This window comes from Malus sylvestris, chromosome 10 (assembly GCF_916048215.2).
Source record: "Malus sylvestris chromosome 10, drMalSylv7.2, whole genome shotgun sequence".
Taxonomy (NCBI): domain Eukaryota; kingdom Viridiplantae; phylum Streptophyta; class Magnoliopsida; order Rosales; family Rosaceae; genus Malus; species Malus sylvestris.
In genome coordinates this window covers 41,182,067-41,195,217 of record NC_062269.1, presented here as the reverse complement: position 1 = coordinate 41,195,217, position 13,151 = coordinate 41,182,067, and the positions used below count along the sequence as shown (strand labels likewise).

Below are 13,151 nucleotides of genomic sequence, written 5' to 3'. Positions count from 1 at the left end.
CCATGAGGAAATCCTCACTCCTGATTTACCTTGAGCATCCTGGAAAAGCCTGTGATACGCCCAAAACAAATAGCGGCAACTTGCGGGCAATCCTCGGCTATTGCAAAGAGAAAGCTCATCCGCACTGGGAACGACCTCGTCGTAAAACTTACCTTGGATCGGCAAGCCTCCTATCCTGTGAAGATCCTAAAGTGAAATTGACATCTCCCCTTGCGCTGTGTGAAGTGTGTTGGTCGTTGAACACCAACGCTCTAAGAACGCACGAATAACGGGAGGATGGCAATCATAACTAAATAAAGATGCGTACACAGCGTGGTAAATGCCCACCTTAGTAAGCACATCCTTAGATCGGCTTAAGACATCTTCGAGCCACTCCCAATAAAACTCATCAAAAACGGCCTCTCCAGTAGTAGACAGGGTACCATTCCAAGCCATAGCTCCGATGCGGATGTGATCACCAAGAAGCTTAAATGAGGCCGAATGATTGTCACTAGCATGGTGCGACGGATTCAAGATAAGAATCTTCGAGATGCGCGCCTTCTTCTTTGTATCTGTCTGGACAGAATCTACCACATCCCAAGATACTTCGGAAGACCACGACTTAATATGCATGGTGTTATCTTTCGTGGGACGAGCAAGCGCTTTAAGACCAGTCAGCGGCTCGTAAAGCTTCAACGTCGTTCCCCTATCTTGCGAGTCACCTGCCTGCGCAAGAATGGTAAGGGTGCTGCCCTTAAAGCACTTAAAAAATACCATGACCTCGAAAAAACAAAATAAATCCGCAGCAGCAGGGCAAAGGGGGTAGCTACAGGACGGTCCTTCCAAGCGGCAGCAAGAGGCACATCGATGTCACCACCAAGGAAAGTTGTGATCAAAAGGCACTACACAGCGAAACCCCGTTGCAGTCTCTTGCACAAACCCTAGGTAGCAGAAATCACACATATGCTCACGCCCTGCTCACTCCAAATACCACGTCTCTGAAAGCTTCGTAATTCAAGATCCCTAGCATTACGACAAAGAAATCCATCAGTGAAGATGGCGGGAAAGAGAAACAAATGTATGTATATATGCGTGCAGAGTGATAGGACAAACACACAAATATATATATATATATATATATGTATATATATGCATGCAGAGGATGCCACCAAAGGAACAAATGCATATATATATATATATATATATATATATATATATATATGCATGCGGATGACAAGTGATGGGACAAGCAAACAAATATATATATATATATATATATATATGTATATGTATATATATGCATGCGGATGACAAGACAAACAAGCAAATAAAATATATATATATATATGCATGCAGACGACGGGACAAGCCAGTCACCTGCCATATATATATATGCATGCAGAGATCCAGGCGTTAGGGGAAAGACGAGGACATCAAAGTGGTAGGACTCTAAGCAACCACATACCAGCACCATTTCAGCCAGTCATCCATTTCTTTGATTTTGTTTACCAGCTCAGCTGCTAGCCAACCCGCTTCAGCTACAAAGCAGAGAGGATGAGCAGCTGCAGACTCACGCCTGCAAATTTGAGAATAGCTGCTTCCTGCAGTAACCCACTTCGCTAAAGCTTCACCCGATCCTCAAGTTTTGCTCTAATTGATTCACAAATCCGAGCTTCAGCTGCCACTACACCTCTCCATTTATTTTCAACTCTAATTGACCACATGGGGGAAGGAAATCTCAGAATTTGCACCGCTGCAGCCTGCAACCCCAATTGAACCTACGATCACATGCTCTCTAGCATTTCGTTGGAATGCAAACGGATCGTCTCCCTGTTGCAGAGGGCCAGCATTTCCAACTTGATTGGGGTTCAGGGTGCAGTTAATAGCCAAGGAGAGGACCAGAAGAAACTTGATGTTGTCTCCAATGGATGTTTTCTCTCTCTCTCTCTGGTCTCTGTGGCTCAAAGTAGCAGCGGCTGCAAAAAGTTCAAATGGAAATGAGGAAGAGGAAGGGGGCACGGTTCATGGTCCTTCAACAAGTGGAAATAAAAACCAGTGATGATCTGCTCAGTCAGATGCGAGTGCTTGGAGGATGGCGGCGAAACGGCTGACGATCATTTCATCGTCACTACTCCAGCTGCCTGATGATCTGCTGTACTCGGCGGCTGTGCTCAATGATAAGGGCAAGGATGACAGGCAGTGCAATAGTGTGTGGCAGTTGGTGCAACGAGGACGTGAGGCAGTGCGGCAACCAGCAAGGATGACAAAGGCAGTGCGGCAAGGATGGTGGCTGTGCAATGGCTTGGCAGTGACGGCGAGAATGCAGTGGCTGCGCAATTGGCCGTGAAATGGTTGCGTAGTTGTGGTTGTTCTTGTCTCTTTCATGTCAAGAATTTTCCGTGTTCACATATTCATTAATATTAGGTTTTATTATTCCATATTATTTTTATAATTACTTAAAATTTTACAATAATTTTCTTTACTTCGTATTTATTTCTTCTGTAGAATAACTTTATTATTTAGGTTTTCTTATATAACCGTCATCACTACTATATTTTTTGGCCAAAAAAAATTGTCTAATTTTCATGAAAAAGAAATGAAGGTACGTTTAAGATGTCCAGTGGAGTTCTTAAACGTGATCCAGCTTGGGAACATGGAGACCCAATAGACGGAAACAAACATGGCACAATTTGCAAATATTGTGTTGGGTAATGAAGAGTGGCGGAGTGACACGACTTAAATACCATCTTAGTGGATTAGATCCAGCAAAAATTGTCCAACGATGCGATAATGTCCCCCCAGAAGTGAAGGCATTCATCACCACATTATTAAAAAATAAAAAACAGCAGAAGGAAAAGATAACACATGGAATGGAAAATATTCGAGCTAGGCTACCAGGAGAAGTCATTGGCCAAGCGGTTGCCAGTGATGATGATGACGATGAGGACGAATGTGATGATGACATGAGACCAGAAGAACTACGCAGTTTGAAACAAGCATTACGGGCCTCCAAACAGTCAGCATGGGAAAGAGAACACCTTCATAAAATTCCTAATAGAGCACAAGGTTCCGGGACAAGTGGTGGTGCACAAATGAGATGGGGAGCAAGTGTTAGAGAATCACAAACAACACCACCAATAGCCCCAAGTTTATATAAGTCATCCAAAGCACGTCAAAAGAGTGTTTGGAGTTATTTCACTGGAGGTAATGTGAATGAGGGAATAGGGCGTCTAATTAGCAAGTTCTTTATCTATGAAAATGTCCCTGCTGAGAAGGCATCATCACATCATATTTGGATATGGAAAAGAACCTCCCACTCCCTATAAGGAAAGAAACAAATATTTGGATATGGAGTATAAAGACATTGGCGAGTATGTTAACAAGTTGAGGTCAAAGTGGGAAACTAATGGTTGCACAATCATGTGTGACGGATGGACTGGCCCGACCAGATTGTCTATCATAAACTTCATGGTATACTCCAAGGGAAAGACAATTTTTTTGAACTCTGTTGATGCTTCAGACCATATAAATAACTACAAGTGTATTTACAAATTATTGAGGGATGTAATCATGGAGGTGGGAGAGCATAATGTTGTCCAAGTCGTGACCGACAACAGTTCTGCATTTGTCAAAGCTGGAAAAAAAGTTAATGAAGCATCATAATGTGTTTTGGACATCATGTGCAACACATTGTATTGATCTCATGTTTGAGGCAATGGGGAAGAGAGAGAATGTTGTTACTGTGGTAAAAAGAGCTAGAACGATCACAAATTATATTTACAATCACGGTTGGTTGTTGGCAAAGATGCGTGAATTTTGCAAAGAAGAAATTATTCGTCCAGCTACCACTTGATTCGCCACCAACTATATTGCATTAGACAGCCTACTTAAGAAGAAAGCAGGGTTGAAGCAACTATTCAATAGTGACGATTGGGCCAACCACAATTTTAGCCGCTCAAATGCAGGTCGTATGGTGGAAAGTATAGTGCTTGATCATGCTTTTTGGACTCAATCAGAACATGTGTGCCAAGTGTTTGAACCTTTTACAAAGTTTTACGGATTGTTGACACAGAAGTGTATCATACTATGGGGGCAATATATGAGTTAATTCGTGTAGTGAAGGATGACTTGGAAAGAAAACATGGTGCAAGGTGGGTCATAAAGATAATTGATGACCGATGGTATAAAACATTATACCACGATTTGCATGCAGCAGGTATAAATTATGTCATAATTTGCAATTCATTTCTGTAGTAGCATAAGTATTATTTCTCTTATTAGAGTATGTATTTCTTTGAACAACATATTATTTGAATCCTCGATACCAATACAGACCCGGTGTTGGATATGATGGTACCCTTATACGTGCTGTACATAATGTATACTCTAAATTAGACCCTGCATCACCATTAGTTGGCCAATTTGGAAATGAGGTACACAATTACTTAAATGATAATAATTACTTTGTTGGATTAAACTAACACGATTTATTGAATTTAGCTAAAATGGTTTAAAGATGCAAGAAGAACTTTTAGAGAACCAACATCAGTTGCTGCTCGAACAAAAATGTCTCCTAGTGAGTGTAAACATATTTCACTATCAGTTTATAATAGAATTTGTTGGAGTTATTAGGCTTATCAACATTGTTTTTCATTGTAGCTGAATGGTGGATCATGTATGAGACTGATGCACCAATTGTGAGAAAGTTAGCAATCAAAGTATTATCACAAACAGCTTCCTCATCTGCTTGTGAAAGAAATTGGAGCACATTTGCACTCATACACACAAAGCAAAGAAATAGGTTGGCTCATAGTAGGTTGGAAAAATTAGTTTATTACTACTACAACATGAAGCTTCAAATTTGAGATAAGGAAGCAGAAATAGATCATGTCGACCGTGGTGACCCACTAGATGTGGTTGATATTATTGCTGAAGATGATGATACAGAGGGTAACCAACTTTATCAATGGATTAGACCTCTTCATTTAGATGATGATGAAGGCAACCCAGCTCCCAGAGTTACTAAAGAAGCACGTAATGAAGGGATAAATGTAGAAAAAGTATTAGAGGAGAAGGTGGGATCTAGCAATGCTGACCCCTTCGAAGAACTTTTACGCCCAAAACCAAGAAACACTGGAATTCCACCTTCTTCCAATCCTACACAACCATAAGATCATGTTGATACTAATGATAGCTCTACTACAAGATCAGGAGACTCACCTACCACCGGAGGTGGAGCTGGAGGTAGTGGTGAGGGATATAGTAGAGTTAGAGGTAGTGGTGGATATGGAAACTGTGTTGGACCACCTCCCGGATTTATGAGCCCATTCACTAGTGAAGCAAACTTCACGCATGCAACACAGGATGAGGACCATGACAGTAGGCGAGCAGGACCAGGAATTGGTGCCATAGGGAAGGACTATACTCGTAGAGAAAGAGGCAAGGGGATTTTGTCAAGTCAAGAAGATGACTCGTTATCTATAACTTCAGACTCTGTTGGAGTGAGAAGTAGTAACTATGGTTATACTCATAACCAACCATTTCCCTACCCTTCATATCTCATTCCTGTTAGGATGGAATCGAGCGACTCATGGAAAGAATCCGAGACTCAATCTTCAAATGATTTTGCTTATGGACAACGTCACCAATTTCGGATCCATATGGGTGACATGTTAACAATTACATGCAAAACTATTTTGGGGATTTATCATTTGATAACTACTCTTCACAATACACTTACTCTACACATAGAGATGTGAAGATAGTGAAAATTTTGAACCTCATAGGAACTTTATGTGGTACTAAGTCACTCATGTATCTTACCATGCAATGTATAAAGTGTAAAATATTGTACTAATTCATTATATATAAATGATTATGGTGTGTTTAAATTTCTTTCATTAATTACTACATATTTTCTACACTCACAATGTTTGCCATCTCGCTATATAATCAACTTAAATAAGTTAAATCCATCATGCAATGCATTTCCTTCCAATTTTTTTGTGATAAACTAATAGATAATTGACTAAATAAACATCCTGCAAAGTTTCAATAAAAATTTCCAAGTTTTTCTTACAATTTCCGTGGTTTCCATATTATTTTTATCAATATCGATAATATCCCGATATTTCCATCTATATTTCCGTGTTTTTGGACTACCAATATTTCCGATATTATCGATATTTTATACCTTGCTTCCAAGTAAACTCTCTCCCCACAACAAAAGGAAGAAATGAGTTTAAAACTCAAAAGAAAAGAAGACATGTTCATCCATGCATTAAAAGACAAACAAATAGAAAGAAACAGCAAGAGGAGGGAAATAAAAATTCTTCTAAAAGTTTGGAATGCCAATCACGTGGCTTTCAAACATTAGTCACGATTATGACTAGGCATTTGTTGTGTACTTGCTACAATACATAATGACACTTTATCCTTAGTTGCTGCTCCATTCTTCAAGTACATACTAAAAGAAAAAGAAGAAGTATTGAAATTGGGAGTCCAGTCTGCACCCCACGTGGGTGTTGAACTTTGAAGCCTTAAGAGCAGTTCCACCGGAGGGCTTTTTGCCCAGCACCCTGCCGAAAAAATAGGCCAGCACCCAGTGAATCCCCTCCAGCCGACACAATCGACTGTCACCCAGCCCAAGCCGGTCTCTAGCCCAGTCCAAAATTGACTGAGGCGTGGCTCGGTCCATTTGAGACCATGTTGACGCCAGTGTGGCGTCAAACGGCTTTTTAATTTATTTTTTTTTTGCGCTAGGCGCGTGCAGTTGACGCGCGCATGGGTGTGAGTGGCCGACAGGCAGGGACCGCAGCGTAGGAGTACTCAGTTCTCACCGGGGAGGCGACGTGGCGCGCTATGTGCCGTTGGATTTCCAACGGCTAGTTTTTCTAGACCGTTGGATTTCCAGCGGTAAAAAAAATTTAGATTTAAATTTTGATCTAGATCGTCCGATCACAGATCAACGGTCCACATTTTTCCCAAAAAAAAAAAGGGCCCAACGGTCAGAATTATGACCGTTGACCACGTGGCACTTTATGGGTTGTTGGATTTGAATATTTTACAAATCCAACGGTCCAGATTAATACATAAATTAAAATTTATTAAAAAATACAGAATTTTTTTTTTAAATACAGAAAATTTTTAACTTTTTTTTTATATAAATACCTAGCCCTCATCTTCCACCTTACACCACATTTCAATATTTTCTACACTTTCTACATTTCAATATTTTCTACACTTTAAGAGAAAAAAATGTCTACATGGAAGCTCATTGAAGATGTTACATTGTGTGAATGTTGGGTTCACACAACTCATGACCTGATTACGGGTAATGAGATGGATAAGCGAGAAATGTGGAGTAAAATTACGAAAGCGTTTTGCGATGTACATGGAAAAGACGCCAGAAATAGTCAAGGTCTTCAAGGTCGTTGGAAAAAACTCAACGCATCCTTTACTTGTTGGAAAAACGCCATCTCTCATGCTTCCAGTAATCTACGTAGCAAGACAAGCTTAGTGGATCAGGTGATAATATTTTTATTTATTTATATGTATTCCACCCGCATCAATATTTTAATTTATTTATTTGTGTTACACCCACATTTTTTATAATACTATCTCATCCCACATTTATAGACACTACAAGCACAAGCTTTCTACAATGCGAAGAACCGCAACAAATCATTCAATAGATGGGAATGTTGGCAAATTGTCAAAGATTGCCCCAGATACAAAATTGTGTCAACTGGTCCAGAAGTTTTCATGCACGGCATAGGTCTATACAGTTTGCCAGAACCAGACACGACTGAACAAGAAGGCGACACATTTGAAGACACGGAAGAGACACTTGAAGAAGTGCCGGAGACCCAACCGACTCGTCAGTCTCTCAGGCCTCAAGGTAAAAAGGCATCAAATAAAAAATGTAGTTCTTCCAAAAATGACTACACTAAATATATGGAGGAACTTACTCGCCAAGGTGAACTGAGATTGGCGCGGGAAGCGGTTAGAGATGAGAAAAAAAATGATGCTATGGCAGCAATATTAGCAACTACTGAGAGACTTGATGCGGCGGCTGAGAGACAAAGAGCAATAGTTAATCGAGAGAACGAGATGATTAGAGAATCACTTAATCGAGAAAATGATATTCTTAGAGAAGAAATGATAGCTCAAGCAGATCATGACATTATGAACAAGTCTCTAGTAGGACTGTCTCCGAATTCAAAATATTTTTGTACATCAGAAAAAAGAGACGTCGTGCGAATGAGGCGTGAAAGAGATGCGGAAACAAGTCGAGGGGGTTATAGCTACACAAATCCTATCAACGAAGATCCTAGCACCACATATCCTAGCTCCAGAGACTTTGTATAATTTCATATTTATTTGTAGTACTTTATTTCTTGTGTGATTTCATATTTATTATTAGTACTTTGTGTAATTTCTTATTTATTATTAGTACTTTTTGTAATTTCTTATTGATTATTAGTACTTTGTGTAATTTCTTATTTATTTTTAGAACTTTATGCAATTTCAATTTTTTTTTGTACTTTATTTAAACACATCAAATAAGATTACATAACCTCACCAAATAAAGTGTATTTGATGAGTTTATGTAATTTCATTTTAGTGTGTTTTTTTTAGTTTATTTGATGAGTTTATGTAATTTTATTTTAGTGTGTTTTTTTTAAGTTTATTTGAAATTTTATCCGAAATTGGTTAAAAATCTTATCCGAAATAAACTTAAAAAAAAAACACACCAAATAAATGCGCTGGGTGCCAGCGCATTTTTTTAGGAGTGGAGATGCTTTGGCCTATTACTGTTCACTCCAGTCTATTACTGTTCACTTGAGTGAATAAATGCGCTGGGTGCTGGCGCAAAGTCTTTAGGGGTGGAACTGCTCTAAAGACATAAAAAAAAGGAGAGTAAAGCTGGCTGTCCAAATGGGTTTAAAATCTCATGTTAAAAGAGTTGAAAGTTCAAAGGGAAGAAAATAAAAAAAGTGGGATGGCTTTATCCTTTGTGGAGGTCTCATTTTCTGTCTTCAAAGCTACTTAAAGAGAAGACAAATTAAAGTCCTATTGCACAAAGTCTATTAGGCGATTACCAAATGTCATATATATGGGTTTTAAATAGATCCAATTGACTTCTCATTTTACCAAGTCTGAACACAAGTCTACAAATCCAAATCAAAATTTACGAACTACACCGATTTGATTCCGTTAAGGATACGTAGGCAGTCTGATATCAAATTTTAGATGCAACCAAGAAATCAAGATGAATCCCTAGTTTATATAAACTAAATTCACTTCTGCTACTTTGACCAAGTAATTACAAATTCTACGAAGAGTAAAAAAGAAGTCTGGAAGCACATTTCTTAGATTTACAAATTAATGTATGTTGCTCATGCAACAAAGCCGAAGAAAAGCCTCAAATGGCACGAAGCCACTTCAAATGGCATAAAGCCAGTTCAAATTACAAAGGGCACGAAGCCGTAACAAGACTCAAATGGCACGAAGCTGTATCAAGTATCAAATGGCACAAAGCCATATCAAGTATCAAGGGCGCGTGAAGCCATAACAAGACTTAAATGGCACAAAGCTACAACAAGACTCAAATGGCATGAAGCCATGTCCATGCTCCTCGCCCGCATGAGCTAAAACTGTACAAGGCATCAACTGCTCCAATGGCTCAAAATGCTCCTCACCCGCATGAGCTAAAACTGCACAAGGCATCAAACGCTCCAACGACTCAAAGTCCTCGCCCGCATGAGCTAAAAATGTACAAGGCATGAGCTAAAACTGTACAAGCCATCAAACGCTCCAACGACTCAAAGTCATCGCCTACATGAACTAAAACTGCACAAGGCATCAAACCTCAACAAATTCACGAACTACGAGTGACTTGATCCCTCAACAAGGGTATGTAGGCAATCTAGGGCTCGACCTAGGTGCAGTCACAAAATCAAATAAATATCCAAATCCCCAAGTTACAATTTATTAGAATAAAAAGGTATTCCTTTCCCAAAAGAAGGGTTGTAATTAATTTTCGTAGTACTTTTCTCATGTCATCATGGCCCATTGAGTGTTAAATTTGGCCAATTGAGAGAAGTGGCCCCACTTAATGGCATTGTTACACTACTAGGTTGTTCTCCCTCACACCCCCATCACGTGATAAGTCATTTCAAGATGTTCGTATTATATACGTTTTTGCAGTGGCGGAGCAAGAATGTTCAAATAAAAGTCTTAATTTCAACAAAAAAACAACAACTTCAATGGACCATTTCGTTGAGTACCTAGTGGGTACTTGCCAATTCCTATGGACATTTGCCAAAAGCTTACGCGAACGTATGTCGACAACTACTATGACCAGTCGAGGGTAGCAGTAGGAAATTATCGAGTAATGTTGAGGACTGTCAAGGTTTGTCAATTAAGGCATTTCATTGAGCACTTGGTTCGCACAATAGAGCCGCATACAAGAAGAGAGAAAAGAAAGATATGGATGATAAAAGAAAACAAAATTAGAAGGAGAAAGTTATGATTTAGTTTGTCGTAACTGTTTATAAAGGTCAATACAAATACACGGTTAAATATACATAAAGATTTTACCAATGTTAGGATCATAAGCAACCAATGATCCCATTTGAATTCCGTGATTCCATGTTTGTATTTTAAAATAACCGCGAACATTCACCTAAGAAAAAACATACATATATTATTAGCCAAATTCATATCTGTGACAAATCAAATTACCATGAGACATGGGCAAACAACCCGGAGATAATACTCCATCCACACCACCTGTAGATGGTGGGTTGCTCCATTGTTCCTTGGCAGGAAACGGGGCCACTGGAAGTGCGGGGAAAGACAAAAGGCCCATAGATGGTGCTCCATCCACTCCTTCCGAAGAAGGTGTGTCGATCCCCAGGTTAAGGACGGGAAAGGGGGCCATCGCAGGAGCTGGGTAGGAAGGGAAGGATAGAGAGGAGGAGAAGGAGGAAAACAAGCTTGAAAAGTTAGCTGCCACCAACCCCAAGCAGAAGCCATAGGCTGGCGGCAGGAGAGGGGATAAAGTTTAGGGTTTTTTTGCAGAGAGATAGAGAGGTCTGGTTGAATGTTGGTAACCTATAATTCCCTTACTAAAGATTTGAAACAAAGAAACTTGACAGCGTATATGTTAAACTATATTAATTAGTTTAAGAAAATTCTCACAGGATGAGTCTAAGTTTTTTTCGTTATTAACTAAATTCGTGTTAAAATTCAAAAAAGTCAAAATTGAAACATATATATACAAGAAGCTGAAAAATGTATAAGGAAAAAAAATGTTTGTAAATTGTATTATATAATTTATTTAATTAAACTAAGATTGGTGCCTAAATATACAATGGATTGCAATTGCAAAATAATGTTAATTACATGTAAATTTTTTTTTTCACTGAAAGCTCTGATTCCAGCGAGAAACTTGCATTTAACCGAAATATTACGTGACGAGTGCTGTGAAAACGTGTGAATATATATTTCGTTGGCATCCAAACTCGTCTGATGTAAAATAAGTGCTTTACAGTAATTTGAGATGGGGTTTACACATTCCATATACGGTTGGTCGTCACTAAGTTCAACTAATGGATTCCAATGAGATATGTCCTCATCTCTTGCTCAACGGGCCACAACACTAGAAATCGTCAAGCCTTTGACCGAACAATTGCGAGCACTTACTACTTGTTTGGGTTAATATTTGAAATTTGGACTTAAAGAAAGGAAAGCCCAAAAGAGCTCAATAAAGGAGATTTTGCCCAAGGCCCAACACCAAGCCCAGATACCCATCTCGAGACAATATGACGGCTCCCCATTAATGCAAAGGCTAGGTGCTTACAAGGGAAGTGACAATTGATGGAAATCAACCTACTCTCGGCCCAAAAACACTTTCTAAATGGCAGAACATGTAAAAATGCTGATGACTCACTACCCTCGAGTTGCTTTCTGGCAAGAGCAGAACCAACACAGTCGGGTTAATTTGCCTATAAAAGGGGGAAGAGGGCCCAGAGACAAGGACACTCAACCAATCAAACAAACAACTTGCCTCTTAGTCAAGCAAATACCCAGAAAGCTGTGCTTTGTCCAGATTCTGCGCCTTTTTAGCCTTAGACTTCCCTTAGAAAGACATATTTTGTCTATGTAAAAGCTCTGCTACCTTCTCTAAATGCTGTAGTATCGATTCTCTTGTGTAAACTCGTTTACCACTCACCCCTCTTTAGTACTCAACCCTTTGTAACTGCAAAGAGAAGAAACTGCAAGACGTCTAACCTTGCTCGACTCTCTTTGTTTTGTCTTTCAATTAATAGATTTGGTGTTATAATGTGTTCCCCAACATACATTCAAGTTATTTCCAGTCTTTTGATGATTCAAAGTTCCATCAGTTCTCAGATCTAGTTCACTTAGTGGTTTTACTGTCATGAGAATATTAAAAGTGAATTAAACTGATGACTTGATCAGATCTGGACCTCCACCCTTTAAGCATACAAGATAACGAACTAAAAGTCTTTGATCTCAAGGCATAGAAAATAATATTATTTTCTTTAGGAAATGATGAACAAATCTCATCATGGATCATAGTGGTGATTGTTGTTTCAATTGCCATATTGCTTTCCTTGGTAGGCTGCCTTTTCTTTAGAAGAAGAGCGATGAAAAAGTACAATGTGATACAAGAACAAAATGGTAAATATAAAAGTTTATATGTTCTTTTCTCGATCCAGTGAAATTATATAATTTCGTCTCCTAAACGATTTGATTCTGGATCATTTTCATTATCTATTTTAAAGTAGGGGGAGGGCAGGCGCTGTTCATTTGTTTTTTATTTTGCTTTATTTACAACAAAACCATGGGATTTGGGACCGAGTTGGAAGGTAGTTATTAAAAGTTAGGAGGGTAATTTTGTCTTTTGAGGTCGATTCCTGCCCCCTCGATTTTGCTTTATTTACAACAAAACCGTGGGATTTAGGGTTGGGTTGGAAGGTAGTTTTTAAAAGTTAGGAGGTTAATTTTGTCTCTGACCAGCTACTGGGTTCCAGAAAATTTTTATTGTATAAAATGATGAGGCTGCCCATCTCATCTTCAGATCCCACGGTTAGGATGATGAGTTGGAGGGGTAGAATCGTCTTTTTATCAATAGAGTTTCA

At 39.1% G+C, this 13,151-nt stretch overlaps 1 protein-coding gene across 1 annotated transcript in view; it reads left to right on the top strand.

Moving 5' to 3' along the window:
* Positions 1-13,151, top strand: part of LOC126585180 (cysteine-rich receptor-like protein kinase 25) — an 82,751-nt gene that overhangs the window by 40,682 nt on the left and 28,918 nt on the right. The window lies entirely within an intron of this gene.